The following is a 16,735-nucleotide window of genomic DNA, read 5'->3' as shown; positions in this document are numbered from 1 at the left end:
CCAGCCATTCTTCCCCCAGTCTGTAGCACTGCATAGGGTTGTTGTGCCCCAAGTGCAGGACCCGGCATTTGGCCTTGTTAAACCTCATCCCGTTGGTCTCGGCCCAGCAGTCCAGCCTGTTCAGATCCCTTTGCAGAGCCTCCCTACCCTCCAGCAGATCCACACTTCCTCCCAGCTTAGTGTCATCTGCAAACTTGATGAGGGTGCACTCAATGCCTTCATCCAGGTCATTGATAAAGACATTGAACAGAGCTGGACCCAGTACTGAGCCCTGAGGAACTCCACTTGTGACTGGCCTCCAGCTGGAGTTAACTCCATTGACCACCACTCTCTGGGCCCGGCTATCCAACCAGTTTTCAATCCAGGAGAGTGTGCGCCTGTCCAGGCCAGAGGCTGACAGTTTCTGCAGCAGAATGCTGTGAGAAACTGTGTCAAAGGCTTTACTGAAGTCCAAGAAGACTACATCCATAGCCTTTCCCCCATCCAGTAGTCGAGTAATTTTGTCATAGAAGGTGATCAGGTTAGTTTGGCAAGATCTGCCTTTCGTAAACCCATGTTGACTGGGCCTGATCACCCGGTTCTCTTGCACGTGCTTCATGATAGCACTCAAGATTACCTGTTTCATGACTTTCCCCGGCACTGAGGTCAGACTGACAGGCCTGTAGTTCCCCGGATCCTCTCTGCAACCCTTCTTATATATGGGCACAACATCAGCCAGCCTCCAGTCTAGTGGAACTTCCCCAGTCAGCCAGGACCTCTGGAAGATGATGGATAGGGGTTTGGAAAGGACATCTGCCAGCTCCTTCAATGCTCTTGGGTGAATCCCATCCGGCTCCATAGACTTGTGGGCGTCTAGCTGGGCAAGCAAGTCTCTAACCACCTCCTCTTGGATCACGGGAGCCTCAATCTGCCCCTCTAACTCTTGGATTTGTAAACAGAAGGAAGAACTTTCTTTGCTATTAAAGACTGAGGCGAAGAAGGCATTTAGTACCTCAGCCTTGTCCTTATCCACTGTCACTGTTATTCCTTCTGCATCCAATGATATGTGTATCATTTCAGACATGCCTAGGGCATTTGCCTTGAAAAGTTCTGTTCATTGGTCTGTTTTTCTCATCAGGATCGCAGCCTATCTTTGCTTTAAGTTCTGAGGAGTTTTAACTTGTCATGTGTGTAGGATCAATAAATTCCTAGTTTTTTTCATTTTCTGGACATCTCCTAACAGAATAAATCACATATCCATGTTTGTGGTTGAGAGAGATGATTAGAAAAAGTGGGATTCATATCAGTTTGTGCCCAAAATCTCAATGCATCCAGAAGTGTAAAAAACAAAATAAATAAAGTAGACCTGCAATAGATAATACTTCACATGAGATGACCATCCTTTCATAATCAAAAACCAAGGTAGCACTGAATGTTTATTAGAACACTTTATGAATACTCAGCCTGCCCAAGTGATCATGGAGGAAGCTAGGCCTTACAAACAAGTCTTACTACGTAGCAGAAATAATAGCTCTTACAAGTAAATTCCACTTGCAACTCAGCCAGGATAAAACTGTACTTACTGGAAACAAGATTTCTTCTTTATATCATGAAGTCCAACCATTAACATAGTGCTGTGAAGTCCACCACTAAATATGTCCCTAAGCACTACATGCATACATCTTTTAAATACTTTCAGAGATGGTGACTCAACTATTTCCCTGGGCACACTGTCCTTATGCTTGACCACCCTTTCAAAGAAGAAATTTTTCCTAATATCCAATATAAACCTCTTATGGCACAACCTCAGGCCATTTCATCTTTTCCTATCACTAGTCATTTGGAAGAAGTGACCAACACCCACCTCACTACAACTTTCTTTCAGGTAGTGGTAGACAGTGATAAGGTCTTCCCTCATCCTCCTTTTCGCTAGGCTAAACAACCTTGGTTGTCTCAGCTGCTCCTCACAAGACTTGTTCTCCAGCCCCTTCACCGGCTTTGTACCCTTCTCTGGACACACTCTAGCACCTCAATGTCTTTCTTGTAGTGAGAGAAGAAAAACTGAACACATTATTTGACACGCGGCCTCATCAGTACTGAGTAATGGGGCAGAATCACTTCCCTGGTCCTGCTGGAAATGCTGTTTCTGACGCAGACCATGGTGCTATTGGTCTTCTTGGCCTCCTGGGCCACTGCTGATTCATGTTCAGTCAGCTGTCAACAAACATCCACAGGTGCTTCTCTGCCAGGCAGCTTTCCAGCCACTTTTCCCCAAGTCTGTAGCACTGCATGGGGTTGTTGTGCCCCAAGTGCTGGACTCTGCACCTGGGCTTGTTGAATATCATCCCATTGGTCTCAGCCCATGGATCTAGGCCTGCCCAGATCCCTTTGTACAGCCCTTTGTACACGTCTCCCTCAGCCACCCCTCATAAAGTTTGTTCTCCAGACTCTTCACCAGCTTTGTTGCCCTTCTCTGAACACACTCCAGCAACTCAATGGCTTTCTTGTACTGAGAGGCCCCATACTGAATACAGTATTTGAGGTCTCACCAGCACCGAGTAGAGATGATTCCTTCCCTTATCCTGCCGGCCACACTGTTTCTGATACAAGCCAGGATACTTTCGGCCCTCTTGTCCACCTGGGCACACTGCTGGCTCATATTCAGCCAGCTACCAACCTATACCCCCAGGCTCTTTTCCACTGTTCAGTTTTCTAGCCATTCTTCAAGCTGCATGTGGCTTTTGTGACCCAAATACGGAATCCAACACTTAGCCTTGTTAAACCTCATAGAGTTGGACTCAGTCCATCAGTCTAGCCTGTCTAGATCCCTCTGTAAAGCTTTCCTTTCCTCAAGCATATCAACACTGCCGCCCAGCTTGGTGTTGTCTGAAAACTTACTGAGGGAATACTCAATCCATTCATGTCTCCAACATTAAGCCCTGTGGAACAGCTCTTGTGGTCAGCCACCAACTGTATTTAATTCCATTCACCAAAACTGTTTCAGCTCAGCCATCCAGCCATTTTTTATCCAACACACGGTACACCTGTTCAGCGCATGACCAGCCAGTTTCTCCAGGAGAATTACATGGGAAACAGTGCTAAAGTCTTTATTAAAGTCTAGGCAGACAATATCAACCACCATTCTCTCACTTCCTAAGCAGATTACCTTTTATAGAAGATCAGTTCAGTCAAGTAGGACTTGCCTTTCATGAACCCATGCTGACTAGGCCTGATGACCAGTTGTTCCGTACATGCCATGTAATAGCACTCAAGATGATCTGTTCCACAACGTTCCTTGGCACCAAGGGCGTGTTTACAGACCTGTAGTTAGCTGGATCCTCTTTCTCTCCCTTCTTGTAGATGGGTGTCACATTTGTTAAACTCTAGTCAACTGGGACCTTCCCAGTTAGCCAGGACTGCTGATAAATGATTGAAAATGGGTTGTTGAGCACTTCTGTCAGCTCCCTCAGTAACCTTGGGTGGATTCCATCCAAGTCCATATACATCAGTGTGTCTAAGTGTTATAGCAGGCCACCAATCATTTCCCCTTGGATTGTGGGGGATCCATTCTGCTCCCTGTCCTTGCCTTCCAGCTCAGGTATGCTCAGCTGGAGTATGCAAAGAACAACTGGTCCTACTATTAAAGGATGAGATGAAGAAGACATTAAGTACTTCAGCCTTTTTCTCATCTTTTGTCACTACGTGTCCACTTGCATCTGCTAAAGGATCGAGATTCTCTTAAGCCTTCCTTTTGTTTCTAGTGTATTTCTAGAAACATTTTTATTGTCTTTCACAACAGTAGCCAGATTACCTTCTAGTTGGACTTTGGCCTTTCTCATTTTCTCCCTGCTTAACCTCACATCTTTGTAGTCCTGAGTTGCCCACCTCTTCTTTGAAAATTCTAAACTTTTTTTTTCTCCAGAGTTCCAGCCAGAGCTCTCTGTCCATCCAGTCTGGCCTTCCTCATTGGCTCAGCTTTTGGCATTTGGACAGCACATCAGTTTTACTGAACCACAAATAAGTATATCAAGTTTTCCAGCAAAATGCCTTTGCAGGTTTTCTTAATTCGACCAGACAGTGTGAATTCATGCATTGTAGCTGTACAGAATGGTAAACAGAGTGGGAAATTTTTCTGACCATGCTGCAGATGGGGTAGGAAAATCAATAGTTTGTGAGGGAAAGCTTCCAGCAATATAGGTTGGTTGAACTACTTACCATTATGTCAAATTCACTTTAGCATCAACAAACAGACACACCGTAAAATGAATATTGAGAGGCACTATTTCTACTATTTGCGTTTAAAAGCCTAAAGTTGTATAGATTTTTATAATCAACTAAGTCTTTACAGTTCAATAACAAGTCTTTTATTTAACTCTTAAACAGCCGATGGACCAAATATTCTTTTTGCAACTCGAATCATGCAGAAGCCCAGTAAAAGTACTAGACATAATGTTTTCTTCCCTTTATTCACTCCCATATGTATTATCTGCATTTTTTAGACCATTCTTCTTCGTGGGAATCATTTTTGCCAAGAGGTTTGGAAGAACCAGAAAAGAGAGTGTCATGTGAATTAAACATTCCCCACCTTGAAAAAATACTCAGACATTATATCTGGTTGCTAGCTTCCTTGAGGATAATACAATTTTCTCTTAAAAAGATATATTCAACATCTGCTTAAAGCAAAACATGTATGTTGTGTTGAACAGAGATGAAATTAAACACTCATTTAAAGTGCTTTGTTGCAACAAAGGCTTGAAGTAAGCATATAACTAATATCACTTTGAAATATTGTTTCCCATCAACTGGTTTACTAAAACTAAGACCACATTCTTCAAAAAAGTTTACAAAGGGCCGGCTTTTGCTCAGAACTGAGGAGTCCATTGCATATTATGATTCATACAGGCTTGCATAAAAAAGTGGTTATTATAGCTACCCAACCTGAGAGTTTAATTTACTGTGGTTATCTAAGACATTGTTTATTATTTGGGTAGGAAGACAGAAAATATGATATACAGCAGTGTAAACAAAATTGAGGTTCCTGGAACTTTTTTACTGAAGGAAAAAACTACAGATCTGCATTGAAGATAATAGATTTACCTACTAGAATATTTTCAAAATGTTCTTCAGGTCTTTTTCTGAGCTTCCTACTAAGATCCCAGATTTGGCCACGTACTCAGGGAAAAGAAACATATTTCTTTAAAAGCCTTGAGAGGTCTTGGTTCTGCACAGGTAATATTTTAGCCAAAATATCTCAACTAGCTAATAAGCATAGCCAGACAAATCAGTTTCCCCAGGTCCTTAGAATTTTAAACACCTAGCTTGGTGCCTCTTACACTCTTGAAATAATGTAACTACCTATTTAATCAAGGTTGATAGCACTTTTTTTGAGCCTTTCTTGTAGGCAGGAAACTGTTAACACCTCTAGATGCAAAGCTTTACTTGCCTTCTACTTTTGATGCTCAAAGTTTCATCAAGGGAGCCAATTTTTGCAGTATGCATGGTGATATATGTAGGAACCTCTTTTCATTAAGTTCTATTAGGGTATTTTCACTGAATTCGTTAGTATGAAATTCAAGGCTATCACAGGGTCAATAAATGTGGAAAGAGGAAAGGAATTTTATATTAGGTCAAAGGGTTTGGGGATGGAGTCATTAAGTGTATAGAACGTGTGTTGCTTCTCGAAGTCCTGTCAGAGATTGTTTAGAAGGCAGAGATGAGGACATGAATGAGAAGCACACAAGAAGAGTGTAGCCATGTTTGACAAATTATGAACACACTTTAGCGACTGCAATGTTGACATAAGGAATATCTTAGCAAAACAGGAAAGGGACACTAGTTCAAATGGCAATTAATCTGCTTACATCTTGTGTTATGAAGGCCATCTATTGTGCACTTGCACATGCAAGCTCAACAGAACTCATTTGTAAGCTTATTTCTTCAGCCCACCTGCAAAGCCAGGGTGGGGTTGGCTATTCTTTGTAACAGCCTCTGCTAGAACTCATTATTATTTTGAGCTCTTCTTTTAAGCCTAGTTTTAAGAAAACCAAGTTTTTAATGCTTCAACATAAAATAATACAGAGTAGGCTTCTGGATTACTTTTTTCTAAAACTGGCTTCCTTCCAAGCTAAGCCAGCTTCAAACAGTCTGCTGACAGTATGCATAGCACTAGTCATGAAGAATCTGATTTGCTGCAAGCTGCTGCAAGTTGTAATAACAGATCTGATTCTCTCAAAAAGAAATAGAATGGAAGGAAAAAAAGGAAAAAAAAGGAATAAAATCATATGGCAACAGATCAGTAACAAATACTATCAGAATACTAAATATCCCTCAGCTTAGTGATGCTACTATTTAATTAAAAATTCCAACTTGCCATTTTGCTAATGAGAAGATAGCAATGTGACAAGAAAGGTGATGATGTGACAAAAATTATTTACTAACTACTTATGTTACCTTAGTATTTTCTTCAAATTACATTCATATGGGATGTATTCGTTACTGTACTATCTGCAGATGTTGCTGCATGACTCTTTCAACTGTGCCTGAGTACCTTCCAGTGAAGTGTTAACAGTCATAAATTATATTCTCATTCTGCCTTCTTTTAGTGTGATTGTACTCAATCTCATTAAATATATTTACACTCCAATGCATTTAGAGTAATGAAGATTATCAGGAAAAGGTATACTCTGCACCAGAAACAAAATGTAATGATGGTCATTAATTCCTTTGCAGGTTCAAAACTCAAGCCAATCCTCCACTTTGCTCCAGCTTGCAGTGACGTGATAGAAACAGAGAACTCTGCTGTGTTTGAGAAGAAAAATCATAGACTACATCATTGTGCCAGACCTAGCAACAACAGTTTCCTATTGGTCTTAAAGCACAGGTGTTACTGCAACAAGCAATGAATTAATCCAAGAAGAGATGCTTCTTGATGGGATGAACAGATACATTAAAGACCTTGCAGCTGTTATTCACCTGAGCACACTCCTGTGAATATCCCTGCATGCTGGCCAACAGGTGTTGATAAGGACTGGAAAAAAGAATTTATGTTTTTTTAGACTCCTGAAGCTAATTGTGTGGTAACCAGAGTTTCCTCTGACCTGTAACCTCACTGTTAGTACACTTCCTCTATAATGAATTTTGGGCCATTCAGATGCTTATACAATGGTGTTAATAGCTGAGCTGAAGCAGCATGAAGAACGCAACTCTATCATCATCATAAGAGACAGCTTTCCAGTCTAGTACAATTTTATTGTATCAACACTGATATGTATTCCAAAGAAGTCTCTATACCCCTGTGTGGGAAATTACAATCATTCCATGCATAGTGAATGTGCTATGCCTGACTCCTTGCCATTGCCCATCACCAAACCCTGTCCATGAATGTCCTAGTATTTGAGGATGTTCAGCAGTCAAAGTGTGACATTGGAGTATGTTCCCCTCTCTAACAAGGTTGCTTTTCTTACCACTGTTCCAAGGGTGAAAACTAAGCCATGAACTCAGGAAGAAGTTATTTCCTGCAATATATAGCTGATGTCAGGTTTCTGAAATGACTGTTACACACTCTGCCAGAGATACATTTCATTCTAGATAACAACACCTGGAACAAAAAATTTTTTTCCTGCTATAGTCTTATTGCATATTTTAAGATCCTCTGATTTACACCAAATTCAGTGGATTAAGTTAACAAAGAGTCAGTGGTGTTGCTATATGCTCTCTTCTTCCTCAGTGTTCAGGTATGAAGCACCTGAAACTCTATTCTGTGCGCTTGGTGGGAATATCATAGAATCACCAGGTTGGAAAGGACCCACTGGATCGTCGAGTCCAACCATTCCTAACACTCCCTAAACCATGTTCCTCAGCACCTCATCCACCCGTCCCTTAAACACCTCCAGGGAAGGTGACTCAGCCACCTCCCTGGGCAGCCTCTGACAGTGCCCAATGCCCCTTTCTCTGAAAAATTTTTTCCTGATGTGGAGCCTGAACTTCCCCTGGTGGAGCTTCAGGCCATTCCCCCTTGTCCTGTCCCCTGTCACTTGGGAGAAGAGGCCAGCTCCCTCCTCTCCACAACCTCCTTTCAGGTAGTTGTAGAGAGTAATAAGGTCTCCCCCTCAGCCTCCTCTTCTCCAAGCTAAACAACCCCAGCTCTCCCAGCTGCTCCTTTTAAGACTTGTTCTCCAGCCCCCTCACCAGCTTTGTTACTTTTCTCTGGACATGCTTCGGAGCCTCAATATCCTTCTTGTGGTGAGTGGCCCAGAACTGAACACAGTATGCAAGGTGTGGTCTCACCAGTGCTGAGTACAGAGGGAGAATAACCTCCCTGGACCTGCTGGTCACACCATTTCTGATGCCAAGATGCCATTGGCCTTCTTGGCCACCTGGGCACACTGCTCATGTTCAGTCGGCTGTCAACCATTACCCCCAGGTCCTTCTCCTCCGTGCAGCTCTCCAGCCACTCTTCCCCCAGTCTGTAGCACTGCATAGCGTTGTTGTGCCCCAAGTGCAGGACTTGCCATTTGGCCTTGTTAAACCTCATGCCATTGGTCTCAGCCCAGCGGTCCAGCCTGTTAAGATCCCTTTGCAGAGCCTCCCTACCCTCCAACAGATCCACATTTCCACCCGGCTTAGTGTCATCTGCAAACTTGCTAAGGGTGCACTCAATGCCTTCATCCAGGTCATTGATAAAGACATTGAACAGGGCTGGACCCAGTACCGAGCTCTGAGGAACTCCACTTGTGACTGGCCTCCAGCTGGAGTTAACTCCATTTACCACCACTCTCTGGGCCCGGCCATCCAACCAGTTTTCCATGCAGGAGAGAGTGCACCTGTCCAGGCCAGAGGCTGACAGTTTCTGCAGCAGAATGCTGTGGGAAACTGTGTCAAAGGCTTTACTGAAGTCCAAGAAGCCTTTCCCCCACCCAGTAGTCGAGTCACTTTGTCATAGAAGGTGATCAGGTTAGTTTGGCAAGATCTGCCTTTCGTAAACCCATGTTGACTGGGCCTGATCACCCGGTTCTCTTGCATGTGCTTCATGATAGCACTCAAGATTACCTGTTCCATGACTTTCCCTGGCACTGAGGTCAGACTGATAGGCCTGTAGTTCCCCGGATCCTCTCTGCAACCCTTCTTATATATGGGCACAACATCAGCCAGCTTCCAGTCTAGTGGAACTCCCCCAGTCAGCCAGGACTGCTGGAAGATGATGGAAAGGGATTTGGAAAGGACATCCGCCAGCTCCTTCAATACTCTTGGGTGGATCCCATCCGGCCCCATAGACTTGTGGGCATCTAGCTGGGCAAGCAAGTCTCTAACAGCCTCCTCTTGGATCATGGGAGCCACATTCTGCTCCTCTAACTCCCGGGTTTGTACACAGAGGGAACAACTTCCCTTGCTATTAAAGACTGAGGCAAAGAAGGCATTAAGTACCTCAGCCTTGTCCTTATCCACTGTCACTGTTGTTCCTTCTGCACCCAATAGGGACTGAATATTCTCCCTAGTCCTCCTTTTCCTGTTAATGTATTTGTAGAAAGATCTTTTATTATCTTTCACAGACTTAGCCAATTTTATTTCTAGTTGGGCCTTAGCCCTCCTGATTTTTTCCCTGCACGATCTCACTTCCTCCCTGTAGTCCACCCAAGACACCTGGCCCTTCCTCCAAAGCTCATAGACCTTCTTCTTCTTTTTGATGCATCTCAAGATCTCCCTGCTCAACCAAGCTGGCTTTTCCCCCCACTGGCTCCTTTTCCGGAACACAGGGATGGCTTGCTCTTGAGCTGCTAGGATATGTATGGATGTGTGTGGATGCTGGGTGTGTTGCAAATCTCAGAGCAAACAGGGGAGTTCAAAGCCTGTGCCTTAAAAATTCTATGGGTATCACAGCAGCACAAAAGCTCATTAACATTCTCATCATTCCCAACCTCATTATCTCACCCAGATGTTTCTATGACTGTCCCTTTGAAGAATTTCTGTCTAAATTTTATTTACAGTTGTTCAGCAATATTGGTGCTTAATGAATAAATGCAGTATGCTGTCAGTGCTGGAGACTAATTACATATATGTGTGAGCCTGAGAACCTGATTGAAAAATCTGTAGTAACTAAACTGGGTTTAAATAAACACTTCAGTGTAGTGCTTTAATTACACTTTAGCTTGTAATGTAATTTTTGGCTGTTTAAACTATGATTTAGTCTGAGCTAATTACAAATTATTTTCTACTGAGTAATTAATAATAACAAAATTGTAATTAGACAGCTGCTTTGGATCAAGGTAGCAGTTTGTGTTAGCTGACTCATGGCAGATAGACATGAGCTGTATTCTGGCATTGGGGCATACTACACCTTTCTGTGCTTCTTTTTCAGTCAGAGGAGCTGTTACAGTTGGATATACTCCAAAACGCTCCACATCTTTGAGGAGTAAAGTTCGATATTTGCAGTGGGAATTTTCTGAGCCTCTGCCACTTCTGAATGTGGGTCATTCTACCTCTGACAAGTAGGAATAGTGCAGGTTCCTCTCTCTTGCTCTGAAGTTAACTTCAGATTTTTCTGCATATTACATGACTATATCACCACAAAGTACCCTAGCTCAGGGCAAAAAGACCAGTAACATCAACAGTGTTTTATTTATCACCCACTGAAATCTACATGCACTACAACAGAGTAAATGTAAGCTAGGAATGATCCTTCCATATTTCAGTGTCTCAGTAAATGTTCCATACTACAGAAGTACTGGGCAAAAGAACACCCTCTCTGATGCTAGTATCCCTCCTTACTCCAAACACTGCAGACCTAGCAAATAGGATCAATCATTTAACAACCCAAACAACACTACTGTTCTTCTGATTTGCAAGCTTCTTCATCATTACTTTTGCCAGACAATCATTACTATTGCCAGACATATAAGAAAAAAAAGTGACACTTCAGTCTTAAAGTCAGATAATCATCTCAGCTCTCCTTTAACCAACAGACACTGATTCCTGGAGCCTAAACAGATGCCTGAAAAAGACCAAGCACACACTGCTAACCCCCACCTCTGTTTGGGGTTCCAGAGTTGTCAATTTTTGTCTTTGCTCAGTTTGTGTTCCAGATATTTTGCTTTTTTTTAATGGCAGTAACGTTTCCCCAGTTTTGATCAAAAACGCTTAAAAGGTTTTCACAGGTTGGCTTTGGGATATATTTTGTATCCTCTTACTGAAAGCAGGCTCTAAACTGAATAATTGTCCAAAGTTGGAGAAAAACAGGAAAACATTCACTCAGTGGGGGTTCTTTTGAAAATTATTTCTGCTAACAGATGAACTGGGCTTTCATTTAAAACTCATTTGCTTCATATGCCTTAGGATCAGAAATTCCTATAAGCTATGATGTATAAGCTATGATGTTGTCAGCACTTTAACAATGTAGAACTGAAGTGAAACTCTGACAAAATTGTTTATATATACGATTAGATGCACACAGGCTTGTACCACTGAAAGATCTTAAACACACACTGTTACCACCTCATTACTTACAGTAACCTGATATCCAAATATATCTGAGTTACTAGCAACTAGGTCCATCTCTAACCGAAAAATCCACTAAAGGATTAACAAATCACCAGGAACTTTTGCAGTAAAATGTAACTATAAATCAGTCGTAAAATAGGAAGCTTAATACCATTTCCAGTTCGTAACTGTGTAAGTGATTTGAACAAGTTTGTGTATCTGATGTTTCACCTAAAATACTTATTTTGAGGCCTGTTGCCTTATAACAGGTCATAATAATCATTTTTATAAGGTTTTCTTGAGCCATTTAAGTAAAAATAGATGAATAATCTTGTTTAAGTCTAAAATCTAAACCCCTGGACTGCCCTAACTCAGGCCAGGATAATAAAGTGGCAAAATAGAATAAAATGACCAGGCTTTGGACAGACACAAAAATGTAGGAAATAGAGCCTACCTGTAAACTGTCTCTTGTCATGGTCTGCAAAGAGTAAGATCAATCAACCTGAAAATAGTTGTGTTTTATAAAAATCATATGTGTATCCCTTTCTGTCTATTTTAGAACATTCCTCTGTTAAAATTTCTCTTGCTTTTGATCTGGTAAAAGTCTGTGAAATACTTCGTAGGCTCATACTTCAATCCTTTATGTTCCTCATATATTTCCATATGCAAATGTAAACAAAAATTTCTTAAAAAAAGTTTTAAATTTAAGAAAATGCTCTTTCTCTATTGTCATAATTTCTGTTCTTTCAGTGAAATTATAAATTTAAAAGAGAAGCTTTGGGGTTTTGTTGGCTTCATAAATTGTTGTTAGCAGCAAAAGTAAGTATGTCTTAAAAAATCAATAGTACTGTTATATGCACTTGGTAAGTGGATTTAAAAAGAAGCCTATTTTTAAATGAAAATAGAATTTTTCATGGGACTTTTATTCCCAGCTACTGTATCTGAGCTAATTGTCATCATTCCATAAGCTAGTATGAAATGGATCTTGGTCCTCTAGGCTAAGGTAGTACGCACCCTGGAGATTTTTAGAGAGCAATATATTTCACACCCACTCACCTTAGCAACAATATTTTACCCCTTATTTTAATCTATTTAGTTTGATTACAATAGTAAATCTTCAAATCTCAAACTCATCGCATGAAGAAATAGGACAAAATAAGCAAGCATTAACAAGATACAAAATTAATAACTGTAAAGATTTCTGAAAGCTATTTTAAACTCCTCTCTGATATCTCAATATGCAAGCAGAGCATAAACTTTCATTTGAGAAGACCAATGTATGATGGAGGTATAAGTTAAACCATATAGCTCCTTTGGATTTGTTCCCATTTTTAATGATTTTTTCCAAAAAAAAAAAAAAAAAAGATAGAATCATAGAATACCTCAATTGGATTATCTGGTCCAAACTTTTTTGGCAGAAGCACAGTCTAGACAAGATCACTCAGTACCCTGTCCAGCTGAATCTTAAAAGTGTCCAATGTTGGGAAATCCCAAGAAGAAATCCAGACTAAAGTCTTACAGCTCCTCAGGAAAAAAACCCTGTGATCGTGTGATTTCATCCAGGTTGTCGAGGCAGCCCTTATCCTATGTAAAACTACTTTAATTGGGAAAGAAACTCCCTAATCATCTGAAGAAGGGGACATAACCAGTCATCTCAACGACACACCTTGGGGAAAGAATAACCATTCTCACAACCCAGCAATACAGACCATTTGCACACTCCTGCAGTGTTCTTGGGGTCCTGTGTGCCTGAAAGAGGCTGCATCATCACCTGAGAAAGAAATTGACTATCAATCATACCCTCCAGACCCCTGCTATCTAGATTGTGGCCCAAAGAGGTGGTCTGATGCAACCAGAAAGTGGAAAGTTCCACTAGTATGACATCTTCCAAGTGCAGCCAAACTGAATATGAAAACATCAAAGTTAATATCCAAATATCTGATGAAATTCAAATATCTCAAAACCCTACATGTTTGGACCATATAAAAAGCACTTTGAGGCCTTGCGTATCACAGTAGCCTGGGACCAGTTATCTCCTCCTGAGTTGGGATATCTCTCCTGTAGTGCATGATCTCATCTGCTAACACAGCAAATGAGAAGGCCTTAGGCAAAGTCATACCCCCTCGAGAGCTGACCATACACATATTGAATAATTTTAATCAAATGATAATTTAGTGTTAATATGAATTTTGCTGGTTTACTTTAATAAATTCTAAACTGCTGGTAAACCAAAGTTTCATAAATTACTATCCACAACAAAAGGCCAACCACAGCATAGGATTACTAAAGCAAAACTGTCTAAATTAAGATAAAAAGCTTTTTAGCTTGTTGATAGATTGAGTCAAATTCCTTACTAGCTTTTTTGTTTTGTTTTGGGAGGGCTAGATATTCTTTTTGTGATCTCAGTTTAGAATACCCTGGAAATAGCCTTGAAGTCTTTATACCCACAGCTTCTGATTTAAGAGTTTAAATCAGTTTAAATTAGTTCAGCTTCAGTACTTCCTGCTTCAGTACTTTACTCTGTTGTTTCCGTTGTTAATTAATGGTATAGTGTTAAATATATGAAATAACTTCTGTTATAGCTGACATAGGTAACACAAAGAAGACTGGGGAAAATGTGGGCATTGCACAACAAGTTGGAGAGCCTGGTAACACAGGACATCCAAAAGGCTGAAGTACTGAGTGCCTTCTTCACCTCAGACTTTACTAGCAAGGCCAGCCTTCAGGTCTCTGAGACCCAGAAGAAAGCCTGAGGCAAGGAATATGTGCCCTTGGTGAAAGAGGATCTGATCAAGGAATACTGAAAGAAATTGAATATGCATAAATCTATTATAGGATGCACCCACAAGGACTGAGGGAGCTGGCTGATGTCATTGTAAGGCCACCCTCAATAATCTCTGGTCAATCATGGCAGCTAGAAAAAAACAAATGTCACTCTTACGTTCAAGAAGGTGAAGAAGGAAGACACAGAGAACTACAGGCAGGTTAGCCTTCCCTCAGTCCCTGGGAAGGTGATTGAACAGATGATCATCAAAACTATTTCGAGGTCCATTAAGGACAAGATAATTATCAAGTGTAGTCAGCATCACTCTATCAGAGAAGAGTCATGCCCAACCAACTTGATAAATAACTGCATGAAATTTAACAACAGAAGTGGTAGATTTTGCACCCTGCATATTTATACAGACCAGGGAGCAAGAGGCTGGACATCAGCCCTGTGGAAAGGGATCTGAGGGTTCTGGTGAACAAGTTGAGCCAACAGTGTGTCCTGGCAGCAAAGAGGGCAACCGTGCCCTGGAGTGCATCAAGCATGATATTTCTAGCCAGCTGAGGGATGTGATCGTCCTACTCTACTCCACATTTGTGCAGCCCCACCTTGAGTACTGTGCGCACTTTTCAGTGCTACAGTCTCAAAAGGACATAAAGCTACTGGACAGTGTTCAGAGGAGGGCCATGATGTTGGTGAAGGTTTAGAGGGCAAGGCATGTGAGGAACAGCTGAAGTCACCTGGTCTGTTCAGCCTGGGGAAAAGAGGTTCGGCAGGGACCTCATCACAGTTTATTGCTTCCTCACAAGGGAAGGAAAAGGAGCAGGTGTTGATCTCTTCTCATTGGTAACCAATGATAGGACCCAAAAGAATGGCAGGAAGATGTGCTAGGGGAGATTCAGGGTGGATATTAGGAAAAGGTTCTTCACTCAGAGGGTGGTGGAAGCACTGGAACTCAGTTCCATATTATTCTTATATTAGGGATTCCAGAACTGGACATAATCCTGCAGGTAGGGCCTTACAAAAGCAGAGTAGAGGGAGAGAATAACAACCCTTGATGATGCTTCTTTTGGTGCAGCCCAGGATATGGTTGACCTTCTGGGCTGCAAGCAATCGCTGCCAGTTCATGTCAAGCTTCTCATCAGTCAGCACTCCTAAGTCCTTCTTCACAGTGCTTCTTTCAACCATATCATCCCCACCCTGTATTAAAACCACAGATTGCCCCAACCCAGGTGTAGGACCTTGCACTTAGTCTTATTGAAGCTCATGAGGTTCACACAGGAGCCAACTTGTCCAGGTCCCTCTGGATGACATCCTGTCTTTCTGGTGTGACAACTGCACCACACAGCTTGGTGTCATCTGCAAACTTACTGAGGGTGCTCCTGATCTAGCTGTAGATACTATCAATGGAAATATTAAACAGCACTAGTCCCGGTATGGAACCCTGAGGGAGGCCAATCATCATGTATCTCCATGTGGACATTGAGCTGTTGACCACTACTCTTTGAATGCGACCATCCAACCAATTCTTTATCCACCGAACAGTTCACCCATCAAATCCTTGTCTCTTCCATTTAGTGAGAAGGATTGTTGTGGGGGATCACGTCAAAGGCTTTAGAGAATTCCAGATAGATTACATCCACTGCCTTTCATGTGTCCACTTATATTGTCACCCCATCATAGAAAGGCACAAGATTGGTCAGGCAGGACTTGCTCTTGGTGAAGCCATACCAACTGTCTTGAATCACCTTTCTGTCCTCCATGTGTCTTAGCATAGCTTCTAGGAGGATCTGTTCCATGATCTTCCAAGGCACAACGGTGAGGCTGACAGGCCGGTAGTTCCCGTGGTCATCTTTTCCACCTATTTAAAAATGGGCACAATGTTGCCCTTCTTCCAGTCACCGGAGACTTCTCCTGACTGCCATGACTTTTCAAGTATCAAGGAGAGTGGGTTGGCCACCACATCAGCCAATTCCTTCAGGACTCTGGGATGCGTCCAATCAGGTTCCATAGACTTACATGTTCAGGTTACTCAGGTGGTCACAAACCTGATCTTCCCCTACAGTGGGAGTGGCTATACACCTCTGGTCCCCTTCTTGTTGTCCATTGACCCAGGAGCGGTGAGGAGAGTGGTTGTCAGTGAAGACTGAGGCAACAAAACCTCAGCCTTCTCCTCGTCTGATTATACAAAGTCACCATTTTCATTCATCTGCTAGAATACACTTTCTTTAACCTTCCTCTTCTGGTTGACATACCTGTAAAAGCCTTTCTTGTTAGTCTTTCCTTATCAAGTTCAGCTCTAGCTACACCTTGGGTCTCCTGACCCCATCCCTACACAATCAGACAGTGTCCCTATACTTTTCCTAGGCTCCCTGTCCCTTCTTGCACTGCCTGTGCTGTTCCTTCTTGCAGTTCAGTTTGACCAGCAGATCTTGATGCAGCCATACTGGTCTCTTCCATTCCCTGCCTGATTTCCTATATCTGGGGACTGAGCATTCTTGCAAAAAAAATCTTTAA

This window comes from Cuculus canorus, chromosome Z (genome assembly GCF_017976375.1).
Source record: "Cuculus canorus isolate bCucCan1 chromosome Z, bCucCan1.pri, whole genome shotgun sequence".
NCBI classification, from domain to species: Eukaryota; Metazoa; Chordata; class Aves; order Cuculiformes; family Cuculidae; genus Cuculus; species Cuculus canorus.
Note: the sequence above shows the minus strand (reverse complement) of the source record.